Genomic DNA, 10,605 nt, shown 5'->3' with positions numbered 1-10,605 from the left:
TCGTGGGGGCTTTCTCTGTCTTCTGGAGCAGGGGACCAGTTAGCTCTGCCCATGCAGACTGCTGGTGCTGGATGATTTCCAGATGGCACTTGGAGGATTTCTACTAGGCACTCCGGGCAGTTCTGTCAAAGTGGATCCATATCTGGCAGAAGGAGGTGATATGGCTGATTGACAGGGTTGCTCCTAGGTGTTATCTTCCTCTGATCTGTGCCTGTTCAGCCCTTTGGTAAACCACAGAGCATAAGGCCATGGCACTAGCATATAAAATGGCTAGAAAACGGATGAAGAAAGTCTCGGGATTTATATGGTAGAACCACAGGCCGGAGCTCATGCAGAGCCAAGTTGATGATGGCCAAATGGAAAAATTCCTTCTCTGACACTCTTGCACAGAGATGTCCAGTGGAACTGTTTCAGTGCATAAGAAAGCTGCTTCCTGTAAGTTGGCATAATGACCCTAGAGATCTCAACAGATTGATGTGATTTGACTGCAAGGGCAAAACAGTCACATTGTTCTAGACATTGAGAGTAATTTCATGTTCTGTCTGCATCCGGATACATTTGCTTGAATGTTTAATTGCTGCAGTTAAAGGATATATACAACACACTGGGAACGTTCGGACCTACAACATGCCTGCTTGACCCTTGCCCTTTATGGTTTATTACATCTGGCTGAAAGGGAAGTTGTAAATTCCTCATTGAGAGGGGGTGGTGGTCCCCAGCCACCTTTAAGGAGGGGGGGGGGGGGCTGTGAGACCATTCCTTTTTTTTTTTTTAATCCCCCGAAGGGGTTGATTTTTTATTACACCTACGTGACTACAAAAAGGAAAGAAAAGAGAGGGAGAAAAAATGGAAGGGGGGGAAAAAAATAACAAACTAAAATAACAAACCCCAGGATACAAACAGTATAAAGAAAGAAAACCCACACTATAACTAAAAACCCAAGAAAGTAGGGTCATTAACAGTTAGTATGCAGTTAGTTATAAAGATTAATGCTTTCATTAAGTCAAGGAATTTAGGAGATTAGTTAGTCCATTTTGTTGTATATCTAATTTCTTCTCAGTGTGCACATAGACTTCTTCCAGCTCATCCATAAGTCTTTTTAGTTCATAAGTGCTATTTGGCAACTCTTAGCCGCAAGTCATATGCTTCTCTGGCCGTGCCTCCTTCTGCTCCAAGTAGGTCTCTGTCCGTCTCTTCCAGGTCGGCTGCCTGGCCTCCTCCGTCTTGCTGCTCTTCCTCTTTCTGTCCGAAGAATTGCTTCAACCATTCTTCTGCTTTTAACACCGAGTCGATTTTTTCTCTTTTGTCTCTATATTTGAATTGGACCCCTTCTGGAAAAAGCCAGGAGTATTGAATTTGGTTGATCTGAAGTGTTGAGATGAGTTCTTTGTACGCTTTTCTTTTCTGTCGAACCTCAAATGGAACGTCCTTAAGGACCCTGATACTTGCTGATCCCATTTGCAGGGGTTTGTCTGCTGTTGCTTTGAGAATATCATCTCTTGTCTGTCGTCGGAGAAATTTGACCACGATCTCGCCCGGCAGTTTGTTTTGCTTAATATATTTAGAGTAAGAACGATATGTCACTTCTATCTCTGCATGCGCTTCAGCCGTTGCAATGCCGAGCGATAGAGCGATTAGCTCAGCTGCCACATCTTTCAAAATTTCTCCTGTCGTCTCAGCCACCCCTTGGAATCTAAGGGTTTTATTCGCTTTGTCCATTTGTAGGTTCAATAGCTTCCTTTCGTGTAGATCCTGCTTTTGTTCCATCAGACCAACTCTTTTCTTCAGCTTTTTAGCATCATGTGTGGTCTCTTTAAGTTTTTCATCAGTTTGGATCGATTTTTTCACAAGCTCGGTGATCTGCTGTTGCTGTTTTGCCATGCTCTGGTTTGAGGCAGCAATCAATTGGTTAAGGCCATCGAGTCTTTCATGAATGGGCCGAAGCAGCTCTGTTAGTGTGGAGAAAACATCTCCTTCCTCCACTCTCGGACTTTGAGAACCACGCCCCCCTCTTACTCCTCTCCCTCGGACGCCGGCCATTTTCCGCTTTGTTTATACTAAAGAGTGCTTTTTCACACTTCTTCAGCAAGTGCTGGTTTATCCGCAAAAAACAGTTAAGTCTCTGGCACGCTTGAGTGATTAATTGTCTTCTCCCCCTCCCCGTCTCTTTAAATCACAGTTCGGTTTGTTTACGTCTGGGATTCCTCCCGACGCCGCTGAGGGTGGGGGGGGGATCGGAACTCACTTTTAAAGCTTCTTCGCTCGTCTCATTCTCCAGTTCCTTGACAGTCTGATCACAGACTCCTTTTAATCATGCTTCATTTGCTGACCCGCTTGCTTGTCCCGATCGGCATTCAGCTATGCTCGGTAAAAACCGAGCCTCTCAGGGGGTGGACCGAATGGGGCAGGGAGGAGCGCCTCAATTCCCCGGCTTCAAGCCGTGGAAGAGGTCGCCCCTCAAGCACCCCCGGCTTGGAGCCCCACAGAGGCTCACCTGGGGGTGCCACTTGAGGTGACACCCCTCCAGCACCCCTGGAGCGCGGAATGCCTCCCCCGTTCAGGAGAGAGCCTCCGCCATCGCTGAAGCCATAGACCGGAAGTCCTCCATTCCTGAAGAAGCCCTTCTTGGATCCTTTTGGTTACTGGCTGCAAATATCAGCTCATTATGTATCTCTTACGTTTGTAACTTCTTTTCCACTGTGACATTTTATTAATCATTTTCTTCTAGGTTTTGGTGAGAGGAATCCCAATTCAGCAGTTTTGTGCTGGAATCTCCCTGTTGAAGTTCTGTTCTTGAAGAACTTTGACTTTCAGGTCAGAAACAATGTCCAAACTGGGATTCATAAAGTTACTTCTTACCACTTCACTGGCTTGAACAAAGATTTGTCATTTCTTTGTCATCACAGGGGTTGACCATTGTAACAAACCTGGGTGACCTGGGTCCTACGTTGTATTACACAAACTTAACCTATTTTTCTTGTTGGCTGAGATTTTACATGTTATTTCACACAGTGATTCCTATATTTCATGATGCCTTGACTCTGCTGTTTCCCCCCACATCCCTGTATAAAATGTCAGTATAGTTGATTCACTACATCCAGTTTAAGATGGGGGCTCTAGTTCACCAGCATTTGCTGAATTTATTATCTTGTGTATGGCCTGTGTAGTCATGTTGACAGGTGTCGGTTGTGCCCTGTCAGACCTGCCATTTTAGTCCCTTACTGATTTTCATCTTTGTGTTTCTAGGATGTATATGGTGTTTGTTTGATTTTAGTAGATTTTTGTGCCCTATATAAATAGCAGGTGAAGAAGAGTAGGATTTATACCCTGCCCTTCACTTGGACTCCAAGTCTTAGAGCGGCTTACAATCTTCTTCCCTTTGTCTCCCCACAACAGGACACCCTGTGAGGTAGGTGGGGCTGAGAGAGCTCTGAGAGAACTGCTCTTGAGAACAGCTTGTGACTGACCCAAGGTCACCCAGCTGGCTGCATGTGGAAGTGTGAGGAATCAAACCCAGTTCTTCTGATTAGAGTCCCCTGCTCTTAACCAGTACACCAAAACAGATTTCAAAAATCACATGGCACCAGCACTGATGGGCCTCTTTAAGTCATGAACTGCTAACCTAGAGGGGCATTCCAGAACACACTCCTGCCTCTCTGACCCGCTGCAAGCTGTGTCAGGGGTTCGTTGCTGCTGTAAACCAAGACAGCACTTCTAAAAGGGAGTGCATGTCATACAGGAGGTTGCAAGCCGCCGTTCACGCAGATTATGTTGCTGGCACTCCCCAGCCCGCTCTTCTCTCCAGACCCACGCCAGAGACTGCAGGCGCACAACGGGGAAGACAGCTGGAGGGCGGATTAGAGCGCGCCAGGTTATTGATGGTCGCCCACTGCCTTGGGGAGGCATCTAAAGGGGGGGGCGCAGCCTTGTCTTCCTGCCGCCGGCTCTCTGCATCAGTTCCTACCATTTATAAAATGTCAATATCAAATGTTATAAAACAGTGTAACTGAGAAAGTTGATAAAACATCACATGTATTCTGAGATAATTATATATTAAGCAGATATATTATAAATTATTTATTGCTAATTTTATTAAGTAGTCGTTACAAAATAAATAATAGCACCCCATTCCTGTACAGTAACGGGAGCCTGCAGGATATCGGTCAGTCCAGCGGTGATCTCATCTGTCGGGTCTTGTTGCACGTGCATTCCCTAACTGGGCGAGATTAGGACGCTGTGATTGGTTCATGACAATGTCGAGGGGCGGGCGTAGAACGTGAGAAAGAAAGAGAATCAAAGAAGAGGAGGCGGGTGGCATTTGTTCAAGCCAGCGCTCGATTGGTTAGAGCCTACGGCTATGGAATATTTCTGAATACGCCGGGCGGCCGTGATTGGCCGATGGCATATGGAGGGGGGGGAGGCCCTGATGGAGAAGTCGTCTGAAGGTTCAGGTGCCGTGGCGCCGTAGACGATGTCTTTTGCTTGTGTGTAAGAGGGAGAGAATGCGATGTGGCCTACCTCGCGTTCCGTAGAGGCCGGGTGACGTCACCCACGGGTGGGATTTGCTGCGGCGTTGAAGAGGGAGCTCAGCCCGGTCGGGCGATGGATGGAGGAGTGGCGGCTGCAGTAGCAGCAGCGGGGCCAGCCGGGGGTAAGAGGCGGCGGCTCGGGTTTTCCTCGTGGCTGATCAGCTCCGCACCTGGCCCTTAGGGGCCTGCCTCGGGCGCAGGGGCTCGGGATGCCTTGCTGGATTACAGGGGCGGGGCTGGTGGAGGATCCGGAGCAGTGCCGGTGCGAGAGTGCCCGTCCAGGTGTCCTGCCTTCCATAGACTAGGCGGAGAGCCGCTCCTATTGTTTGCTTCTCAGATGTAGATTGCCTTTGGATAGGGAGGCTCCGTTTGCAAGATCTCTTTCTCTGTCCAGCGCCACATCTTGCGGTAGGGAGTACACTGATCTAGATGTTACGCGGCGAAGGAATTTATGCCGATCGAGCCTACTAGTTGACCCTGAGTGCCATTGGAGAGGGCGAAAATGCCCCCCTCCCATTTTCCATGTCTCTGCTGAGCATCCTGTTTCCAGTGCACAGATGCGCCTGGGAGGGTGGTGGCTCCTTGTTCTTTGTCTCTAGCTTTTGGTCCTAATACCGCTAGACTTATCTCTTCTCCGGGCACTAGTTTCTCATTCTCTGTGGTAAGGTTCCTTGACAGAAGAGAAAACGTAGTAGGGCTGAAGTCTGCATGGTAATGATGCTGTCTAACTAGAAATGTATATTTAATGTCAGATCTGTAGAGGCTGTTTTAGAGCTTAGTTGAGGTAGAAGTGTGCTCTGCACATGCCTTGTAGTGCTGTCTGTTTCTTACTGTTTTGCTTAGGTGATAGGGCTGAGCCTTGTTAAATCAACTGTTCTTGCAGAACTTGCATTGCCAAAAGCTTGGCTTTTGCATCCTTCTGCCTCTTTTTCTTGCCGGGTTCTGTACCCATTCCATCCATTTAGGGGTTAGTTATGGCCTTTTGTGGCTGTAGAAAGAGGTCTGGTAAGCTGAAGAGCTTTATTGCTTTACAGGGTTGTGATTTAATTGGGGGGAGGGGGAAAGAACAGTACGACTTGAAGCACCCTTTGTCAGTTGTCATGTTGGTCTCAGAACTGCTTGATTTGAGCATATTTTATGGAGAAGTTGCAATTCGATCATTCAGATATATTGTACCAGTGAGATATGTGTTGAAGTCTGTTTAAATGATCTTAAATGCATCTCTTGCTCGTTTACAGTTGACCTGCATACATGCAGAGCTGCTGCAGCGTTTGAATGTTAAGCTTCTAAATCTAACACTGTAATCCTACTCTATTCAAACTAGTTGGAGTTCTGCCACTGATTTCAGTAGGAGTCGGATTGCACTTTAAACTTCCTCCTTCCAGATACATCTGTGGAGAGTAGGCTGAGTTAATCTCATTTTAAAATCAACAAATGTTAGCCCTCCTTCTCCCTCCCTCAATCTCCAAGCCACTGTAGTTCTGTCCTTTGCGTGTATACCTGCTTTGACTCTTCCTTGTCACCCTGATCATGCAGGAATGTGTTTGTCGGTATGCCTGAAATGAACTCAGTAACTTTTTCTTCTCCTTCCGAGCAGTGAGCATGTGGCTTCTCTGCTTGATGTGTTTCTTTTTGGGAACTTAGATTATGTGTTAACTCATCAGATATGGTATCTGTACTAACTGTTGTGTTGAAATGGTTGCTTAGAGCATTAAAAGCTGGTGTGGCAAAAAAAACCCCACACCTTTGGTCCCCCCCCCAAATGAGGGAGGTAATCTGGGTTTCCAGGGCGGTGTATTAAGAGCTACAAAATGGTCATTAATGATGGACAGACTGGATAAAAGAAATTCCTGCCATAGCTGTTCCCTGTAGTGCAGAGCTACAGAGGACCCTTTGGGTTCTGTAGGGTGACAGCTTCAATAGGCTTGGTTTACTGAGAGTGCATCCTACTAAGTAATTGTTCAGCCCTTAGTAGAGTTGTACCATCCTCAACCCACTGACTTCAGTGGGCTTAGAAATGTATAACTCTGTACAGGATTGCACTGTCAGAGTCCTCTGCAAGGGGTGTTCGGTCCAATTCCTCATCGTTTCAGTCTCTGTGGAACGGATTTTTCTTTATGAAGGTGGGACGTTTAAAAGCTGGTCTTTTGTTTGTTTGTAGTGTTAAACGATGGTCTTTAATGTGTGATATTAAATACCTATCCATCATGTAGATTTACTTGTTTTGGCAAACTCCTGGTGTGGGCCATATTGTTGGAACTGTAGGAGGAATGTTTTCCCAGTCTGAAACAGAGGTCTTGCTTGCTTACATGGCAGGGATTTGAAGCACCTGTAATGTATGTTTGACCTCTTGGAATGCATGCAGATATTGTGTTGCTATGTCCTAGGTATCAAATCTCACTGAGTGTGTTGCAGCACTCAGGCGCTGTCCAGACTTTGTACAAAGGCTTCTTAAGGCTACATTTAAGAACATTGTGTGGGAGTCCTATCCGAAGCTTAATGTAGATATGCAGGGCTGTTTTTAGTTCAGTGAGTTGCAGATCTCTAGCAGACATGCTTGAAAAACAGTTTTTCCAAGAGCTTGTTCTCAGAGCAAAAGTACACCCTGTGATTATGTCCCTTATTGGATTTATGATAGCCTAGCTATCTTGTAAAACAGAAATTGTGGCTGGGAGGTGAGGATAGCTTGCCTGCTTCTTCTTAGGTGTTCTTGTGATGTGTAGCCATGGGGAATGTTGGGTCCATCCTTGGGTGCTCTCTTTCCTTTGTAGTCTTCTCCTCGAGCCAGGATTACAACCCAGGGAACCATGTACATAATCTAGAATAAGACACAGAATCCTTCACAATATACAGGGGTTCCTCAGCTGATAAGTCATGGCAGAGAAATATCCCTGAGGGTGGGAGTCTTGAAACGTTTTGTCAAACGGGAAGGAGATGAGGCCTCTTACATATGCGAAGGTTGAAGCAGAGGTCTATTAGTGGCTGTTAGCCATAAGGTATAGATAGGAACTCTCGGTCTGGGGCAAGTGATGCTCTGTATTCTTGGTGCTTGGGGGAGGGAGTGGAAGGGTTTCTAGTGTCCTGGCCCCACTGGTGGACCTCCTGGTGGCACCTGGTATTTTTGGCCACTGTGTGACAGAGTGTTGGACTGGATGGGCCATTGGCCTGATCCAACATTGGCTTCTCTTATGTTCTTATGTCATGTTTTTAAGGCAAGAAGGCGCTTATTTCGGCTGACTGCCTTCTGTAGGTATTTGCATCCAAGCTTTTGAGGAGTATTTTAGAGCTGTCTTGAGTTGAAAGACAATGTACTGTAACACAGATGCAACCTTATGTTTCTACAAGGAGTTACCAGGGCCACTGGCCCCGTCCTGAGAGTTCAGAAGATCCAAGTCTAATCAGATTGATGGCAATAGAGCAAGCTTCTGTTTTCTGATCTGTTGGTGGGGTATAAATCCAACTCTGTTCCTTCTCTGTAGTTTCTACACATTTTACCTTGGGAACAGTGGATTGGATTTCATGATCCACATCCATCAGTATCTCCCTTGATGGCTCTTCTACATTCCCCTTTTAGAAGTCCTTTTTGAGCCTGCAGAAGTTAACTTCTAGAGTTGTGGGATCCACACGGACATTGGCAGAAGATAAAATCACCCATTCTGGCTCTTCTGTCAGAGTAGCTCTCTTGATGGAAGAAAGGAGCAGTTTTACCCCCTTCCCCGTCTTTACCGTATCCTTTTGACCCACATGGCTGTTAGTCCACGCAGGTCCTGTGATGCCTAAAGTGAGGTTCCCCAGCTGGGAGAAGGGAATGTGGGAAAGACCTGTGATCCTTTCCTCTGCAGTGATCCAACCTTCAAAATGGATAAACCTTAGGATGCATTTTCTGTCCAGTATCTGGCCCTTTCACCCGTGAGCTCAGGACAACAGATGTCTCATCCCATCTACACAACAAACCTGTGAGATAGGCTGCCCTGAGAAAATGCCAGACCCAAGGTATATATCCATGGCTGAGCTGGAATCTGAACCTGTCATCTTAGTTGGACACTTTGATTTCCACACCATGCTGGCTCTGGCCGCATTAATTTACCTATTTGTCTGTCTAATACTATCTCATGGATTTATCTCACATGCTAGCCCTGTTTGCCTTTGAGAGCTTTTATTGGACTTAAGTGCATGAATTTGGGGGTGGGCAGTGGGATTTGACCTCCCCTTGAGCTAATGTGCCAGAGCAACTTGAACACAATCAACTCTGTTTCAGAGCTCTGCTCAGCCAAGGTGGTTGTAGGTGAGTCATTCTTTCCGCCTAGCCTCCTCTGGGTGGTTGTGCAATAATTAAGCCTAACTTTTTGGGGAAGGGTGAGGTGCCCTTGCAACAAATATATAAATGTTAATTGACAACAGCAAGAGTGTAGGTAGCCACAAGCCCACCTCTAACTACCTCTTCCAGATAGGGAAAGTGTGATTTCTAAGTTTGAGGCCCATAGTTTCGGCAGTTAACCTCTTGTCATGGAAGCTGAAGGTTAACATGGAAATGTCTGTGGAAGCCTTAATGTACTGCCCTCCTCACTTGGTGCTTTCCAAGGTGTGTTTCCCCCCATAATCTTGTGTACTCCCATCTGTAAAACTGGTGGAGCATTTATTCCTGAGAAAAAGGTTAAACAGATATCCAGTAATGGTGGGAAGGCTGCCATTCGGGAGTCCTTTTTCTGCAAAATTAAACTCTTTGTTTAATTTATCTCCCTTCTGGGAAATCTCATCAGTGACGGGGGTGTAATCCATCCAGTACTGAGTCAGCACTGTGGGGCAAACGCCAGCGTGGCCTCCCTTGGCTGCTTCTGTTAAGTCCCGGAAAGTGCTGAACCTGTCTGTCCCCTGCCTTGTTCCGGTGCTATGATGGAGGGTGGCCAAGTGGGACTGACTCATTTGCACAATGGAAGACAGAACACCAGGAGACTTTGCTGAGCTTAGGGGTGGAGTTTTCACTTTAACGAGCGTGTATGCTTGACTGGCCTTGGTAGTTGGCCAGAACTGATGGTTGCTGGAACATGGTGTTGGTGACCTTTTGAACCCAGTCAGAGGAAGGACACTGTCCTGTCCCTTGACATTATGCTGAACTTGGAACTTGCTGCATTCTGGCAGCTGCTAAAGCCCAGCATGACCACTCGGATGAGTCCCAGGCCTACTTTCATGCTGTGTGTGAAAAATAATGGTCATCAGTATTAGTGGATGAACAGATCAGTGCTGCAGTTGTAATTGCAGGGGGTGGGGGAGGTTGCAGTTGCCAATGGAATGGGCCCCCCTCTTGCTGTTCTGAGGCTGCTGCTGAAGTGACAGATCTTTGCTCTTGTGCACAGTGGAAGAGGACTGGAGGTGCCTGGGATGCGGAGACAGTATCGCCGCTGGTCAGAGACTCTACAGGACTGTCAATGAAGCTTGGCATGTCACCTGCTTCCGGTAAGTAAAATCAGTGCTATTGTCTTGCTCTTATCACATCTAGATTAGATAACGGGTTTGAAGAACCCTGATGCTTCATTTAATTCAGAAAGCAGCCCAGTGCAGATGATAGGGGATCTTGTGGGTCCTAAAAGAACTATACTGTGCTGGTGCATGACACTATCTTTTCTGCGTTACATGGAGTAATGGTATGAGGGATGCCGGCCTCCAGGTGGGACTTGGGGATCCCCTGGAATTGCAGCTCATCTCCAGGCTACAGAAATCAGTTCCCCCAGAGAAACTGGATGCTTTGGGAGGGTGGGCTCTATGGCATTGTACCCCAATGAGGTCCCTGTTCTCCCCAGGTTCCATCCCCAAATCTCCAGGAGTTTCCCAGCCTGGATCTGGCAACCTTACCCCCATCTCCCACCAGTAGCTAGGAGGGACTTGGCAACCCTAAGTGGTATGCTGTAGAGGAACGCAGAAGAGGTTTCATACGTTCATAATAGGGCTAGCAGCATATCTGGATATCGAGTTGACTTTCATAACATTGAGAACACCAGACTTTTCAGTAGTTTATCCGTCATGCTTGAAGTGCACGGCCAAGCAGGTTTGCTTGAAGTGCACGGCCAAGCAGGTTTGC

This window comes from Gekko japonicus, unplaced genomic scaffold (assembly GCF_001447785.1).
Source record: "Gekko japonicus isolate JY-2015 unplaced genomic scaffold, Gekko_japonicus_V1.1 scaffold409, whole genome shotgun sequence".
In the NCBI taxonomy this organism is placed as follows: domain Eukaryota; kingdom Metazoa; phylum Chordata; class Lepidosauria; order Squamata; family Gekkonidae; genus Gekko; species Gekko japonicus.
This window is presented reverse-complemented; position numbering follows the sequence as displayed.